This window comes from Microtus pennsylvanicus, chromosome 8, assembly GCF_037038515.1.
Source record: "Microtus pennsylvanicus isolate mMicPen1 chromosome 8, mMicPen1.hap1, whole genome shotgun sequence".
Classification (NCBI taxonomy): domain Eukaryota; kingdom Metazoa; phylum Chordata; class Mammalia; order Rodentia; family Cricetidae; genus Microtus; species Microtus pennsylvanicus.
The window spans coordinates 114,139,975-114,157,069 of NC_134586.1; positions in this window are offsets into that span (position 1 = coordinate 114,139,975).

Consider the following 17,095-nt stretch of genomic DNA (forward strand, 5'->3'; position numbering starts at 1 on the left):
CGCGGAGACCAGGAAAGCAGAAACGACAGCTCAGAGCACGCTCGCCAAATTTAAAGGCAGACATTAGCCCTAGGCGAACACGCCCCCTAAGGGGTGGGACTTATCCCTACATCTCCCCTTTTTGTCTAAATAAGACAGAACTAAACCAAATACAACTACATACAATAACAACAAATAATAAATATAACAAACAATATTGAGAACAAAAGCTTTGCTAAACATTCTATCTCAAGGAGTCCAAATAATGTAAAGAGTAACTACAATTATATAATCTTCAACTCAGTCAAAGATCTGAGAAGGGAATAAACACTACTCAACAAACGAGATATATCCAAAATGTGCAACAATTGACAGAGACAACTGACTACCTGGGCAATCACCCAAAGTCTCGTTTGCAATGTTGAGTCAACCAATTTTGGCTAAGGCCTAACATAACTGACATACCATTATTAAAGGCAAGGAACTTTTCAAAACTATCTTACCCTGTCTTGGCAGGATATGACAGTCCCGTTTTATCCATTGATGCATGCTCTGTATCTGTGTCAGTGGTTGAGGTATGGGCATTTCTTTGCCCAAAGGCCAGTTCTGCCAAATAGAAAGGCTCCAGGTGGAGTGTCTTTGGTGCTCAACATTCTCTCGGGAATAGAGTGGTGTTGCCAGGAGCAATTGTGTCTCACTATCACGAAACTCTGAGTTAGATTAAAGGCCATTTTCTACAGCTCTTTGAAGAGGTTGAAGATTATCTATCTATACTGACGATAATCTCTATAAATCTAAAGAACCTGATTAGTCTGATTATAAATGACAAACTTAGATGACTATTTATCTATATAATTCTCAATATCTATCTAACTTAAAGACTAAGACAATAAACAACTGTGTAACAAATGAGGATAATGACCTCCAAATATAAACACTGTACAAATATACATTGCAATATGGCAAATATATATTAATACACAAACATTATATAATTTTCTTAATCAGAGGTAGAAATGTACATTGCAATGTGGTAAATATTTACAATATATATATATCAATACAATATATGTCAATACATAAAAATGTTTTAAACAGACATAGAAACATGCATGCATACAATAGTCAATATAATTTAACTTTGTTTCAATATACAAGAATTGATACCAATATATTTGTCTAAAAGCAGTAACTCACAATTATAAATCTATTATCACATCATTCCCTCTTTTTTTTTTCAAAATGATCCCTGAGCTTATAAAATTCCTCCCCCAACCTCCCATCCCCTAAATGATGTCCCTAAACCCAGGGGTAAACTTTACTGGGAGAGGGGACGTCGTCCTCTAGAATTACTTCCAGCTCTCATGGGGGCAACGTTCTTTCTGGGGGATCCTGTGAAAGTAAAATGATGGTTAAATTTCAAGATCAATGTCTTTTAAAATTGCAAATAGTCTCTGAGTATTTTGTGAAGGTCTGGCCAGAATGTTGTACAAGATGTGCACCATTTCAGCTAACCAAGTTGGAATCGTCTTGTGCAGCTGGTATCCAAAACAGGTCTTGTAGTAGTGCTATCAGTATCATGACGTCATATCAGCCAGGTAGAGTTGTTGTTGTGGGGCCCCATCTTCTTCCTGGAAACTTAAAATGTCACTTCAGGAAAAACTCATTGTTCATTGTGAGAAACCTAAACATTAATCATATAGACATATATATACATACATATATATATTCAATAAAAGGCATGATAGATATATTCAATGAAAAATATGATAGATATGAAGAAAAGCAAAGATGTTTTCTAAACTCATATTTCTTTCTGTCCCATATCATGGCTCTTGACATGAGACAGAAACTCCAGAAACTCTGGGTTTTTCTCTTACTAACAGGCTTGGAATTGGAGAGGGACTGAGCCAGAGTCCAACTTCAAAACCAGCTCTATATATTTATGAAGAAATGTTTAATAAGACATATAAATAAAAATTAATACTTACAAAATGTGTCCATCCATCAGTAATTAAATATTCAGGGTCCCTCAATTTCTTTGAAGATGAGTATTTTCCTGTGGAGATAAGAAAAGAACCCTGCCTCCAACCTATCTGTATTTCTTACCATCAGTATGTTCGCCATCCTTATGAAAGAATTGTTATTTATCTTTTCCAAGTGGCTTCTCTTCTTCAAACCGAACCTTTATTAATTTTGATGGTATCCACAATTTTTCCTCACCTGTGGAGATAAGAGCAAAACCTCTTCCCCAACGTAGCACATATCCTGGCTTCCATTGTGAGGTCAGCACATCCTTGAAATAAACTGGTTGATTTAGTTCAGTAGACTTTTCCATTATCCAATGTCTTTCTGCAGCCGTTGTTCCTTTCTCATTAGCATTGAGAAAATTCAAGGTTAACAAAGCATTATGTAGCCTATTTCTGAGGGTGTTTTCCACCCCTTTCTGTTTGTTCAACATATCTTTTATAGTTCGATTTGATCTTTCTATGACTGCTTGACCTGTAGGATTGTATGGTATACCTGTAACATGCTTGATATTGTAATAATCAAAAAAACCGTTTCATTTTCCTAGAAACATAAGCAGGACCATTGTCCGTTTTTATTTGTGTAGGTATACCCATGATAGCCATGACTTCTAATAAATGAGTGATTACTGAATCAGCTTTTTCTGAACTTAAAGCAGTTGCCCACTGAAAGCCTGAATAAGTGTCAATGGTGTGATGAACATATTTTAATTTGCCAAATTCTGCAAAGTGGAACACATCCATCTGCCAGATTTCATTCCTTTGGGTGCCCTTTGGATTAGCCCCTGCAGCCAGTGGCGTTTGGTTATAGAAAGAGCAAGTAGGGCATTTCTTTACAATCTCCTTAGCTTGTTGCCATGTAATTGAAAACTCCTTCTTCAAACCTTTGCTATTAACATGATGTTTTTTATGAAATTCAGAGGCTTGTAGCACACTACCAATCAGTAATTGATCAATTTCTGCATTACCTTGTGCTAGAGGACCTGGCAGACCCGTATGGGATCGGATGTGTGTTATGTACATAGGACAAAGCCTGTTCCTGATCAAATCTTGAACCTGGAGAAACAATGAGGTTAGTTCAGTATCATCAGGTATAAATTCAGCAGTTTCAATATGTAAAATAACTCTTTCTGCGTATTGTGAATCTGTAACTATATTAATAGGTTCTTTAAAATCCCTTAGCACCATAAGAATGGCATATAATTCTGCCTTCTGGACAGAATTATACGGACTTTGTTCCACCTTATCCAAGTCTTCTGATTTGTAACCTGCCTTCCCTGATTTATTGGCATCAGTATAGAATGTACGGGCTCCAGTTATTGGAGCATCACAGACGATTCGAGGAAGAATCCAAGAAGTTCTCTTTATGAAGTTAAGCCGCTTGCTTTTTGGATAGTTGTTATTAATGTCTCCCAAAAAATTAGCACAAGCTCTTTTCCATGGTTCATTATCTTCCCATAATTTCTTTAGTTCATCAGCAGTGAAGGGCACTATAATTTCTGCTGGGTCTATGCCTGCTAGTTGACGAAGTCTCAGCTTGCCTTTTATAATTAACTCAGAGACTTTTTCCACATAAGTTTTCAGTTTCTTACTTGGTTTATGTGGTAAAAAGATCCATTCCAAAATAATATCATCTCTCTGCATTAAAATTCCTGTAGGAGAAATTTTTGATGGTAGTATGACAAGAATACAATCGAGCTCTGGATTCACCCTGTCCACATGTGCCTGTTGTAATTTTTCCTCAATCATTGTCAGTTCCTTTTCTGCTTCAGCTGTTAATTCTCTGGGACTGTTTAAATCTTTATCACCATCCAAGGTTTTGTTCAAATGAATTATTAGATCAGGTGTTATTCCAATAGCTGGTCGTAGACTGGAAATGTCTCCTAACAGTCTTTGAAAGTCATTAAGAGTCCGTAGTCGATCTCTCCTAATTTGTGCTTTTTGTGTCTTAATTTTTTGCAAACCTATTTTATAACCTAAATAATTAACAGAATCTCCCTTCTGAATCTTTTCAGGAGTGATTTGCAATCCCCATTTAGGTAAAAGTATCTTTATTTCTTCAAACAGTCTGTTCAAGGTATCCATGTTTGAATCGGATAACAAGATGTCGTCCATGTAATGGTATACTATAGATTTGGGAAATTTCTTGCGTATTATTTGCAATGGTTGGTTCACAAAATATTGGCACAGGGTGGGGCTATTTAACATACCCTGGGGGAGAACGGTCCAGTGGTACCTCCTCGAAGGTTGAGAATTGTTATAAGTAGGCACTGTGAAGGCAAATTTTTCTCTATCTTCTTTTTGCAAAGGTATAGTGAAAAAACAATCCTTTAAATCGATAACTATGAGAGGCCATCCTTTTGGTAATAAAGAGGGCAAAGGAATTCCAGATTGCAGAGGGCCCATAGGTTGAATAACCTTGTTGATGGCCCTGAGATCTGTCACCATTCTCCATTTACCTGATTTTTTCTTAACCACAAATACAGGAGAATTCCAAGGGCTGGTAGATTCTTCTATATGTCCAGCATCTAATTGTTCTTGTACCAGCTGTTCTAAAGCCTGTAACTTTTCCTCAGCTAAAGGCCATTGCTTTGTCCATATTGGTTTCTCAGTCAACCATTTTAGAGGCAAGGCTGTTGGTATCTCTGAAGGGACATCAATTGCTTGTTCTTGTACAGCCCGAATGGCCGGTTTTCTCCGTTTGTAATATCTTTTAATATTATTCTCAGAACTATAGGCTCTAGAAGTAGCAGGAATGTTAATTTCGGTATTCCATTGTTGTAATAGGTCACGACCCCATAAATTCATTGCGATATTTCTACATATGGCTTTAATTTTCCTATTTGTCCCTCTGGCCCTATACATTCAACCCATCTCGTGCTCTGCCTTACTCGAGATAGGGTTCCAATTCCCAGGAGCTGAACATTTACATTCTGAAGAGGCCAATACAGATGCCAAGATTCTGGGGTAATGATACTTACATCAGCACCTGTGTCCAGCAGGCCAGTAATAAAAATGCCATTTACACACACTCTCAGTTTAGGTCTTTGATCATGTATAGAAGTTTGCCAAAACACATGTAACTTATCTTTCTGATCATTATTGCTTGTAACAGTAGGCATGGGGCTTCCTAATTGTCCTGATGAGGCACGTTCTCTGCAGAAACTGGATATTATTGAACCGTGTTTGCTATGGGGGCCTGTGAGGCCCCCCTCTCACGTTTCCCCACTGTATCAGGTTGCCTTGTCTATCTCTTGTAGACTTGCATTCATTCGTCCAATGTCTGTCTTTTCCACATCTTCTACATAAACCTGAAGGCTGAGTCCTCCTATTTCTGTTATTTCTAGAAGATGCATCATTATTATTTCTGAAAGATGCATTATTATTATTATTTCTGAAAATCCGTTGTCTACAATTCCGTTTCATATGACCCATTTTGCCACAATTAAGACATTTGGTATTCTGGTGTCTCCTTTTACCACTGGAAATTGCTTCTTCTACCCATGCTTCAGTGCCATAATCAAATGTATCAACATTGAGTGTATGCAAGACCCATTCTTCCAAAGGTGCTGATCTGAGCTTTAAAGGCCCCCAAATCCTTTTGCATTCCACATTTGTACAGCCTTAGTTAATCTTTGTAAAAAGTCACTAAAGGGTTCTCTCTGACCTTGTTTAACTCTGACAAATGATTCCATTCTCTGTCCTGGGTCTTGTACCCTGTCCCAAGCCCTTAAGGCTGCTGTAGTACACATGGAGAGTGTGTTTTCATCCAAATTAGCTTGTTCCTGAGGGTCGGAAAAGAGCCCTTCACCTAGAATTTTATCTAGGGAAATGTCAATTCCCTTTGCTTTTCCCTGCTGTTCTAAGAGTTTAGCCTCTTGCCTGAATAAGCATTGCCATTTCAATTGTGGTCCACTCTCAAGTACTGCAGAGCTCAGCTGGAGCCAGTCCAAGGGGGTTGCTTTGTTTGTCGTGGCCCAAGATCTTAGCATCTCTTTAACAAAAGAGGCTTGCATCCCAAAAGTCATGACAGCCTGCTTAATTTCCTTGAGGTCATTCATACGGACAGGCTCCCATGTATCCTCCTTGATGACCCTAGGGTTTCTGGAACCAACCACCTTCTCTGTTGTTATTACTGGAAAGGCAGGTAGAGCTGTCGGTAGAGCTTTGTGGAAATTGTCCCGGAGAGATTTACCCACAGATGTAGTTAAAATTTGCCCTTCTACCCTTTGCTCTTCTTCATCAGAATTTAGAAATTCCTCAATCTTTTCAATTCTATTCACTATTGCCTTCTGCAATGTCTGAATCTCCTGTCCAGAATTATGTTCCAAAGCCTTCATTGAGGATTCTAAAGTATGAAGTTTGTCCGTTAGAGATAACATCTTATCTTTGGACATAATTTTTATGGCATAAACTGTGCCTTCTTGTATTGACACTCTTTCCATCAATTTGTCATAAGCTTTAGACAAAATCTGATTGTCACATTCAGCAGTTTTGATTCTCTCAGTTAATGTTTCATTTCCTACAGAAAGGGACTGAATCTTATTGTCCAAATCAGCTGTTCCCTCTTCCATAGTAATGAATTTCTCCTTAATATCAGCCACTAATGTTTCAGTTCCTACAGAGAGGGACTGAACCTTACGATCCAGATCAGCTGTTCCCTCTTCTATAGTAATGAATTTCTCCTTAACATCAGCCTGGAGAACCTCAAACTGATTCTTGAGAAGATTGTTATCAGCCTGGAGAACTTCAAACCGATTCTCGAGAAGATTGTTATCAGTCTGGAGAACTCCAAACTGATTCTTGAGAAGATTGTTATCAGCCTGGAGAACTTCAAACTGATTCTTGAGAAGATTGTTATCAGCCTGGAGAACTTCAAACTGATTCTTGAGAAGATTGTTATCATTCTCAATTGTTTTTAAGCGTTCAATCTCTGCCTTAAGAATCCTGGATTCGTCTCGTAAAGACTTTATCATATTTCTATTATCAAACCATTTGGTGCCAATGAAAACTACGAATCCCAGAAGGATCCATAGAAGTGGGGTGATAGACACCTCTTGTAAAATCTCCCACATGGTACAATTAAAAAAACTGTTAAATTCTTGAACAGTAATGTGTTCAGATATTTTATTTATAAAAGAAAAAATTTTTTACCTGCAATGATCGGTTCCTGTCAGTGGTGGTCTCTGTGTTTTTGGAGCCTGTCCTAGAACTAGCTCTTGTAGACAAGGCTGGCCTCGAACTCACAGAGATCCACCTGTCTCTATCTCCCAAGTGCTGGGATTAAAGGCGTGCACTACCATGGCCTGGCAGGCCTCAAACTCACAGAGATCCGTCTGCCTCTGCTTCCCAAGTGCTGGGATTAAAGGTGTGTGCTACCACTGCCTGGCCGGCCTCAAACTCACAGAGATCCGCCTGCCCTTGCCTCCCAAGTGCTGGTATCAAAAGCGTTCGCCACCACTGCCCGGCCAAGTCACTTTGTGTCAGACCAAATCTGCCGCTGTGGCAGCTTTTGTTGCAAAACCGCAGGTACTTGAGCTTCTGCTAATTCAGGCAGTGTGGTTTCGCTGCAAAACTTAGCCAAGGCAGGCAGAATGGGCCTGTGTGGCCAAGTATTTCTTTGACTTGGCACTGGGGCCGGAGTCACGAACTGAAAAACAGTACCCGGGAGGGTGCTGTGTTAGCTAGAGGGCTACCCGCTTGAGTCGGGGCAAAATAGCCCAACGTTGGATGCCAAAATGTAGTGGCGTAAACGAATGCAGACAGATTGTAAAAATATATATAGCTTTAATGTAGAAATAGACTTACAGAACCACCGTTCCCGCGGAGACCAGGAAAGCAGAAGCGACAGCTCGGCGTGCTCGCCAAATTTAAAGGCAGACATTAGCCCGAGGCGAACACGCCCCCTAAGGGGCGGGACTTATCCCTACACAATATACCTTCTCTTCACAACTGTAGGTATAGCCTGACTTCTGACAGTCAGTGTTGTAGGGAGGTTGCTTGTTTGGTTCCCAGGCACCTGGCTAGCTTAGATCTGAAATAATCACACAAACACTGTATAAATTAAACAACTGCTTGGCCCATTAGCTCTGGCTTCTTATTGGCTAAGTCTTACATATAAATTTAACCCATTTCTATTAATCTGTGTATGGTCTTGTGGCTGTGACTTACTGGGTAAAATTCCCAGCATCTGTCTTCAGCATCTCCATGGCATCTCACTTACTCTGCCCTTCTTTCTCCCAGCATTCAGTTCAGTTATCACTGCCGAACTAAGTCCTGCCCTATCAACAAGCCAAGGCAGTTTTGTTATTCATTAACGGTAATCACATCACACAGAGGGGAATCCCACATCAGATCAGGGTATCTTTCTCCACACAGCTGTAAATATCCAGACTACCTTCCTTTCATAGCTGTAGGTATAGTCTGACTTCTGACAGTCAGGATAACTCCCCCCCCCCAGAGCTGTAACACTTGCACTATGAATTTTAACAGTAATGTAACCCTTTTAGATTTTATATTTCTCCTCAATTGAATGGAATCACTGATTCAGGTGTAAAACTTTATTTGTTCCTTTTCTGTTGCTGTGATATAATGTCTAGGTCAACTTATAAAAATTAATTTGGCCTTTGGCTCCAGCGGCATACAGGATCGCCATGAAAGTACATGACAGCTGGACAGTGGTGGTGCATACTTTTGATCCCACACTCAGGAGGCAGAGGCAGGTGGGTCTCTGTGAGTTTGAGGCCAGCCTGGTCTACAAAGCTAGTTCTAGGACAGACTTCAAAGCTACAGAGAAACACTTTCTCAAAAAAGAAAGAAAGATAGTGTTATGGCTACAACTGTCTAACATGACAGCTAAAACAGGAAGCTGAGAACTCAAATCCTTGACCTACAGCATGAAGCAGAGGGTGTAAACTAGAAAAGCCTACCCCCAGTGACTTACTTCCTCCAGCAGGACAGCATTTCATAAGTCTTCCCAAATGATTCCATCAACTTAGAAGGATTGATTTCTCAGACTTCAAGCCTGCCTGATTGCTTCATGGTGAAGAAAAACTCTGTAAGCCATTAGGTGCCTTAACACCTATATTATAGGAATGAATTCTTACATGAGAAAAAATTTTCATGAGTGAAAATATGTTTAAAGAATTGTTTTGATTGTGATTATGTGATATCAGTGTGCTTTGTGTGGGTATGTGAATGTGCATGCTGGTTTCTGATATATTAGATTCTAGGATTTTATTGCAGAAATTACAGGAGGTTGTCAAAAAATCAGACCTTGGTCCAGGTAGCAAACATTTCTTAACTGCCCAGCCATGTTTCTAGTGCTCTAAATATTTTAAAGCCTATTTTTCAATTAAAAGACAGAAATAGGAATAAACTCACATAAAAGAAAATGCTTTCTGAAAATGATTTTGTAAAGGCTTTAGACATTACAGTTGTCTTCAGCTTCAAGAAAAAATTAATGATCCATTTATTTTTCATCATAGCCTTGAAGGAAGTAAATTATTTACTATGCTCACTGAAGACTGATGGTAGAGATCACTGCATTGTGGTTTCTACTTTGAAACATTTGAGGTAGATACTAAAGTGTGCTCCATGTGTGACAGATCCATTTAGTGAAGTTTATTTTGTGGTCCTTATATTTCTTCTGTGACCTTTGTTAATCTGTTGTGTTTTTACTTAGTGATAGGTATTTTCCTACTATAATGTGTAGAATGGTAACCCCATCATCTAATTGATTCATTTTTTTTATCTAAATATCAGGCAGTGTGTGATCATACTTTTTAAGTAAGAGCATCTATGAAATGGTGATGGGTTGTTGCTCCTGGTTTTGTTTTTCATATTTCCACAAATTCTCAAATTCCCTTGAGATTTTCTTGTTTGTTATTCAGTTTTGCCTAGATGCTAGTAATGATTCAGGGATACATTTGAACTCATGATCCTCATGAGTCTACCTCCTTAGTACAAGTCTAAGGGTAGATGAAGTACTCACAACATTTGCTCTTTGGTCAACACAATTTAACAATGTTAATGTTAAAAATGCTTAAGAGAAGAGAATATAAGAAACATTAATGATCTCGTGTGTGTACTCAAAACAGTATTTTTATTTATCTGGTAGAGATGTAATAAAGTAGGATAATGAACATTCAACTGTGTATCTCATACCATAGCTTGATGTTTTATATGTGTGTTATAAATATATATTAGAATATATATACATAATACTGATGTTCCATGCTTCCCCACTCCCAATTAGTTAACCATTTTATCTTGAAGAATTGCCTTCTAAGGAAATTATCCAAAGATGTCAGGTAATGTAAGGGCACTAAGATTTATTTTGTAACAGATTTACGGTGTGTGTGCAATGTGATTATGGGTTTTTAGGACCAATGCAGATATTTGGAGACCAGAATACCACTTTGCAGTTTCTACTTTTGGTCCTCTTAATATGATGATCAAGGTCAGTTTTCCATCCTTGCACACCACAGACCTTTCCCATGGAGCCATTTCCCTGGTCCTCAAATAAGATTATGAGGAATATTATAATAGTAAACTATTGTCCTCTTTTCAGATTGTAAACAAGACAGATGAACACTGTATAATTTGAATGCAAAATCCTCTTTGCATAGGAAAATATTTATATGATCAAACTGCCACACCAACTCCAGTGTCGTCTGTGTGACATGACATATGTCATTATACCGGATGGGAGCTACGTATCCTATGGGACTAGGCTTTCTGGAGGTCAATGGAAGACAGCCTGGTATTAGCCACCCCTGAGGCATAGACGGGTTTCTCGATTAGATGGCTATGCAGGATATGAACTTTGCACAAATTCTTTCATAATAATGATAATCTTTATATATATAAGACAAGGATCATTCTCTTCAGAAACAGCTCTGGGATAAGGAAACACAGTATGGGAATGTATAAGACTACAGCAGAACCTTTGTCATACACAGGGTGTATGATGAGCAGGGGAATAGATGGGTTAATGTTGATGGACAAAGACTGTTATATAATACTTTGAACTTTATGGATAGGCTTGCTAGATCCCAACCCCCATGATATCTGCTGCATAAGAAGGTATTAAAAAGTATAGTTCAACAGGTGCAGAGAACTGACTAGGTATATTTGGTCACTAGATGAAATAAAGGATTAGGAAGAGGAAGGGCCATGATAGCGATAATGAGACAGAAACTTTCTATTCATAAGATGAAGCCACTTGTCTGAGGTTTACAGTCCCAAGGACAAGATTTCCTCTTCTAAGGATGTTTTATGTCTAACACCTCTTCCTGATAATGTACTTTTCTTAAATGTTGCTGATGTGACTAAAAGAAGCTTTCATACTGTGCCAACCAATGACACATGACCTTCTGATTTGTTCTTTGTTTGAATACTATATAATGAAAACATGAATTCAGTAAAATTGCGGCAGATTCCAACCACTCTCTTGTGTGTTGTGTCTGTCTGTCATTCACCGAACTTGTGCCTTCCTGTTACCAGGACGCTGCTTCTCCCACGGTCTGAGTGGCTCCCCTGAGCTGGTCCATGGCACAAACATTTTTTTAACTTGTTTATTCTGGGGACTAAACATGTTTTATAACACTTTCTCAAAAACCACAATTGAATTTCAATTAATTGTCTCATTCATTAAAATTGGTTGCTGATAAGCCTGATGACCTGTGTTCTATCTCGGGGTGGTCCATATTGCTCCTACTAGTTTTTCCTTTTATTTCTAAACTTGGGAAGTGGCATATGCACACTCCTACACACATAAATAATTTTTAATCCTGAATAAGTGCAATTGAGACCAATTGCAGTCAAAGAAATCCCTAGGTTTCATCACTAAAACTCACATAGGGGAAGAAAATAATAGACATATACACACAAACACTGTTGAAACATTTTTACATGGATAAAGTTAATAAAGCAAAGACAATGACCCAATTATTGAGCACATATTAAATTATTACACATTTCAATTACAGAATTTCAAGAAATTTACTCTTCATCAGAAGAATGATGGTCCCTTTTAAATCATACTTTATTTTTCATTCTCTGATTCAATGATAGGTCATTTAAAAACATATACCTCAACTGGATTTAGAGGTGCGTGGCTATAATCCTAGCACTTGAAGGATTGTATTTGGCCAGTCTCTGAGTCTGTGGCCATCTTGGCGCCCATAGTGAATTCCATTGCAGCTATGGCTCTGTGGACATTCCCTGTGTCAAAAATTCCAAAAATACAATCTTATCTCAAATTTTGGAACTTTTCCTAATATAATCTGGCTGGACTCTGAATGGTTTTAACAAAAGCTTTTATAGTCTTACATCAAGAGAACTGTGTTAACAATGAAACTCAGAAACAATATGGAGAGGTAAAGAAATCCATTAAATTCTTTGACAACCATCAAGAGGGGACTTTCCTCACCTTCAAGTGATAGAAGACAGAAGGAATAGTAGCTCATCTTCATCTTTAGCATTATTATGACCTGGAGAGTTGGCTCAGTAGTGCTGCTCCTCTTGGATACTGAAGTTTAATTCCTGGCACCTATATCTGATTCTTCAGAATGACTTGTATTTCAGTCTTGGAGATCTGGTGCATTTATCTGGCCTCCTAGGGAACCAGATATGCAAATGGTGGAAAGACATCTATGTATATGATTACATATTGTTAAAAGGGTTTTCTTCAGGTGTCTATTACCTTAGAAAAGAATAAAATTTAATTTAAGTGTATAAGTTTTGCCAGTGAGGTACCAATGGCATGCCAGGAACCAGTAGTGACTAGAAGATGCTGTCTGATCCCCTGTGACTGGAGTTACTGAAAATTGTAAACTGTCTTTTGGGTGCTGTAAATCAAAAGTCAGGCTCTGCGGGTGAGCAGCCAGTGTTTTAAGTGCTGAGCCTTCTATTCAGTCCCATGAACATGTCATTAATAGCAATAAGGTGTGACAGGTTGATCTAAGTAACAGATGACTCCCATCAAATGCAGCCTTCCTGTCTTAAGGTCCACTGTCTTCCAACTATGAGCAATATTGTTTTGCTTCATCTTTGTATTATAATTCATCAAGAGACTAGAGCACAGTACTGTCTTTATTCTACAGATGGTTGAAACCCAGGCTCATGGAGATTGGTGGAGTTTTAATATAATTAAGTGTAACTGCTCATCTTACTCATCCCATCATTCTAACGAATGATTAAATGGAGTTAAAGCCAACTAAGTCAAGCATGGTTACAGATGTATAACCATGGTACTTAGAAAGTGGAGGCAGGAATTTCAGGATTTCAAAGTCATCTAAAATGAGAATGGTCAGTAGGGTATGGTGGAAGGCCCATTGAACCCAGAGAGCCTGTGGTTTGCTCAGGACAGTGTCCATAGTCTTTCCTAGAGCCCTAAAACTTCAGGGCTGTGGCACCAGCAAATGTTAGCTGAGGTATTTGCCAATCTAAGTTTTTTATTCATGATAATGTTTTCTGTCCAAGTCAGCCTAGGTCACTTAAGGGTCAGAATTATGTCGCTCAATAAAGATTACAATTCTCTTACAATTGGGTGAATTAGCCTCAGGCAGGGATGAGATCCCTATTTGTGTATCTGAAACAACATGCTCAGTTCTGAAACAATAACACAAAACCAACAGAAATGGACCCAGCAGGTTTTATTAATATAGTTGTACATCCTTATTCATACAGACTTAAGGAAGGAATTAGAAAAAAAAAATTGGGAATAAATTTTAAATAAAAATGCAGCTTGCAAGATAGCTTAGCAATTAAGAACACTGGGTGTTGTTGCAGTTGGCACAGGTTACATTGCCAAAAACCATGGTTGCTTACCATCTCCTGCAACTCCAGTTCCAAGGGATCTGATTCATTTATCTGGCTTCTGCGGGTACTACACAGAGACACCTGTGGGTAAACACCCATATACATAAAATAAAACTTAAAAAATGAGATTCTGTACAGTAATGTCACAGACTTGAAATAAACACCAATCAGGGCTGTTCATCAAAAAAGCAACTGTGGCCTTTCTCTGAGACAGCTAGCTTGGAGGCAAAAGAATGATTATTTTGAGGTTAGAATGGCTCAGAATAGCTGTTGACTTAAGAACAATCACAGTGTGGATAGGTGACTTTCCCATAATATTGTTTTAATTTGTATTCTATGTCCTTTGTATGTGTGAGGATTGTAGCATCAATTCATCTTAAATGTATCTTTTAGATCATATATTAAGATCTATTTCTCTTTTAAGTCATACATTGTGATATATTTTATTTTTATCATAATGCATAATCTAAAAGATAGTTTTGTTCTGTAAATCTCCATCTGCCTAAGTGGCTAGACTTGCATTCTCCTGTCCCTATTTACACTGTTCAATGTATAACCTCAGGCCTGAACCTAAAAAAAGACTTAAGGATGACAGCATATGTGGAATGCAAAATCTGGACCAGGTTGTCTCCTCTTTTAGCATTAACCACCATGAATGCATACTGTTATTAACGGAATTTATGTCTATTAAACTTTAAGTGTGTGAATTATTTATCACTGGGAAGACATATTAATTCTAGAATAGCAGTACCTCAAGCATTGTAGAAAAATGTTTCTGAGAAAAACGTTTCTTTCTTGGATTAGGTAGCCTTGATCCCACACCATTGCTCCCCAGAGCAATGACCTTGTTGTCCTTGTAATTAAACTAAATTCTTAGATGAAAGAACACAATGACCACTGAGCACTAAAATTAAAAATTTAAGACATGTAGTCAACTGTCCATCACAGTAACAGGAAAAGTATTTGTATGCGGAGCATGGCTTCCACTTTCAGACCAGAATAGGAGGAATAGTTTATTGCATACACTGTAGGTAGGCAAACAGCTGCTGGAGTCACCATTATGAAATAGGACCTGATTGTGACAGGATCAGTGATTTTGTAATTTCCCAGCATATGTTAATCTGTCATGAGAATGAAGGCAGGCTAGATTTGGGCCGTATAATTCTGGAAGGTTAGCTTGAGTCAATAAATATTGACTTTCTAACAAGGGAACTCTCCTATGCTTATATGTTCAATCCTACCTGTCATGATTCTATCCATTAGCTGCAGCTGTGTGTTTCAGGTCACAGGTCTCAGCAGCTGACACTGCACATGGGGCATGGTGAAGTAATGCCTTTTAATGCCAGTCTCTCTACCAGGGAAGGTTTTTCTCTTGTCCAAAGTCAGTATAACTGTGTTTTTAAAAAAATTATACTTATGTTTTTTAAAAAGATAATTGCTATTTTCACTTTTTAAATTTTATTTACCTTAAATGTTCTAATCTCTGCACTAATCTATTTGTTTCTATTCCCTATTATTTCCAGGTCATTAAGAATTTCTTTCCATTTTTTCTCAAATGCTGTTGATTATTTATTTCTGTCTCCTGTAGCTTAGGCTTATCTCACACTACATATTTGAGAATTCCTTTGAACACCCAATCCTGCTCCTGCTACCCAGAAAGCAAGTCCTGCAATTGCTTCAAGATTGGGCCTTAACTGCTCAGTGAGAAGGATAATAGATGAGTAAATGAGTGTCCTCCAGCTTCTCTGGATTTTATTATGAACTTGCAAATAAAGAGGGACCCATGTGAGAATTGAGTTCACTGACAAACTGTAAAGCAGGTGTAGTCCCAGCACAGAAAGGGATGGGCAAGAAGGAAGATGAAAGTTTTCCCCCTTTCGACCGTAGCTTACATTAGAAATAAGCAGTGAGGTAATCAATTTTAGATGATTATTAAATCTCCTGACTAGCCATTTCTTGCATTCACAGAGCAAGGAATCAAGAATCTGGATAAAGAACAGAGCTTATCATGAAACCAAATTAAAATAGCAATACTAGTTTGACCAAAATAGAACTGAATAAAATGGCATGACCCTGCCTAAAAGAACTGTTATTTTACATGTTTAAGATGGACAGCCCGAGATGACATGTGTGACTAATATTTTGTGCTCTCTAATATAAATCCGTAGTCTCTGGAGCACATGATCATAAATCCTTTTTAGGAATAATTTTTAGAGTAATTTTGTGGATTATAGTTGCATCATTTTCATCATTTCTTTCTTGCCTCTAAGCCCTTCCCTAGATACTTCATTGTTTTTTAATTCATGGCCTCATTTTGATTTAACAAGACTTACTGTTTGAATGTGACCTATTTTTGGCTTCAGGACTTCTGAGCTCTGAGGAAAAGGGTTGGTTACACTGGTCAGTGACTCTATAATAGAATACATACACAAGAGACCCTGTATATTGGAAGAGGAACAGGAGACTGGAAAGCTTTCTACTAAAATACAAATTTACCATATTTTGGCCCTGTCTTCCCCTAGGGTGGAATGGCAAAGTTGGGAAGGGCTGTGCTGACTTAGTCCTGTAGGGGAGCTGCTACTGTCTTGCAGCCCAGCTGGGTAATACTAGCTATTAATGGACTCTGGGCAAGCCTAGCAATCAGGAGTACCAGTGAGAAGTAGATTATGAGCCATGATGGAGCCAATAGGGAGCCATACGAGTTTTTTTTTTTTACCCTAAATTGTCTAATTTCTACCTCCAGTTCTTATCCCACCTCCCTCTGAAGAGATAACACTAACTACCATTGTGGGATTGGGGCAATGACTGATCTGGTTTCTTGTAGCTGATTTTAGGGTATCAGGTGACAGTATTGTGATACCCTTCCAGAGAGACTCTTGTAAAGACCAAACTCTCAGATGTAGACAGAAAAGGAATCCCTTTACTGTAGTCTGGGAAGAGCTAAAATATCCAAAGTCTATAAGACATTCTTGATGAGCTCACAATAGTCCCATCTGTTAGATGTTTCCCTTTAACTTCTAAAGTTGGTCTCCAGAGTTATGAACACATAACCAACATTCACACCCTTTTATATCTGTTTTATCAGCCAAAAGTCAGCATGATGCTCTTCCCATGTATCTTCTGAATAGAGAGAGAAAGGGTATTTAGCATCATTTAATTTGAATGTTAAAACAATAAATGTCCTTTCCTTCTTTGCTGTGGGAAGGTGTTCTAGGAGCCAAGGTCTGATGTCTCACATCTGGACAACAGCTTTTTAGTCAAGA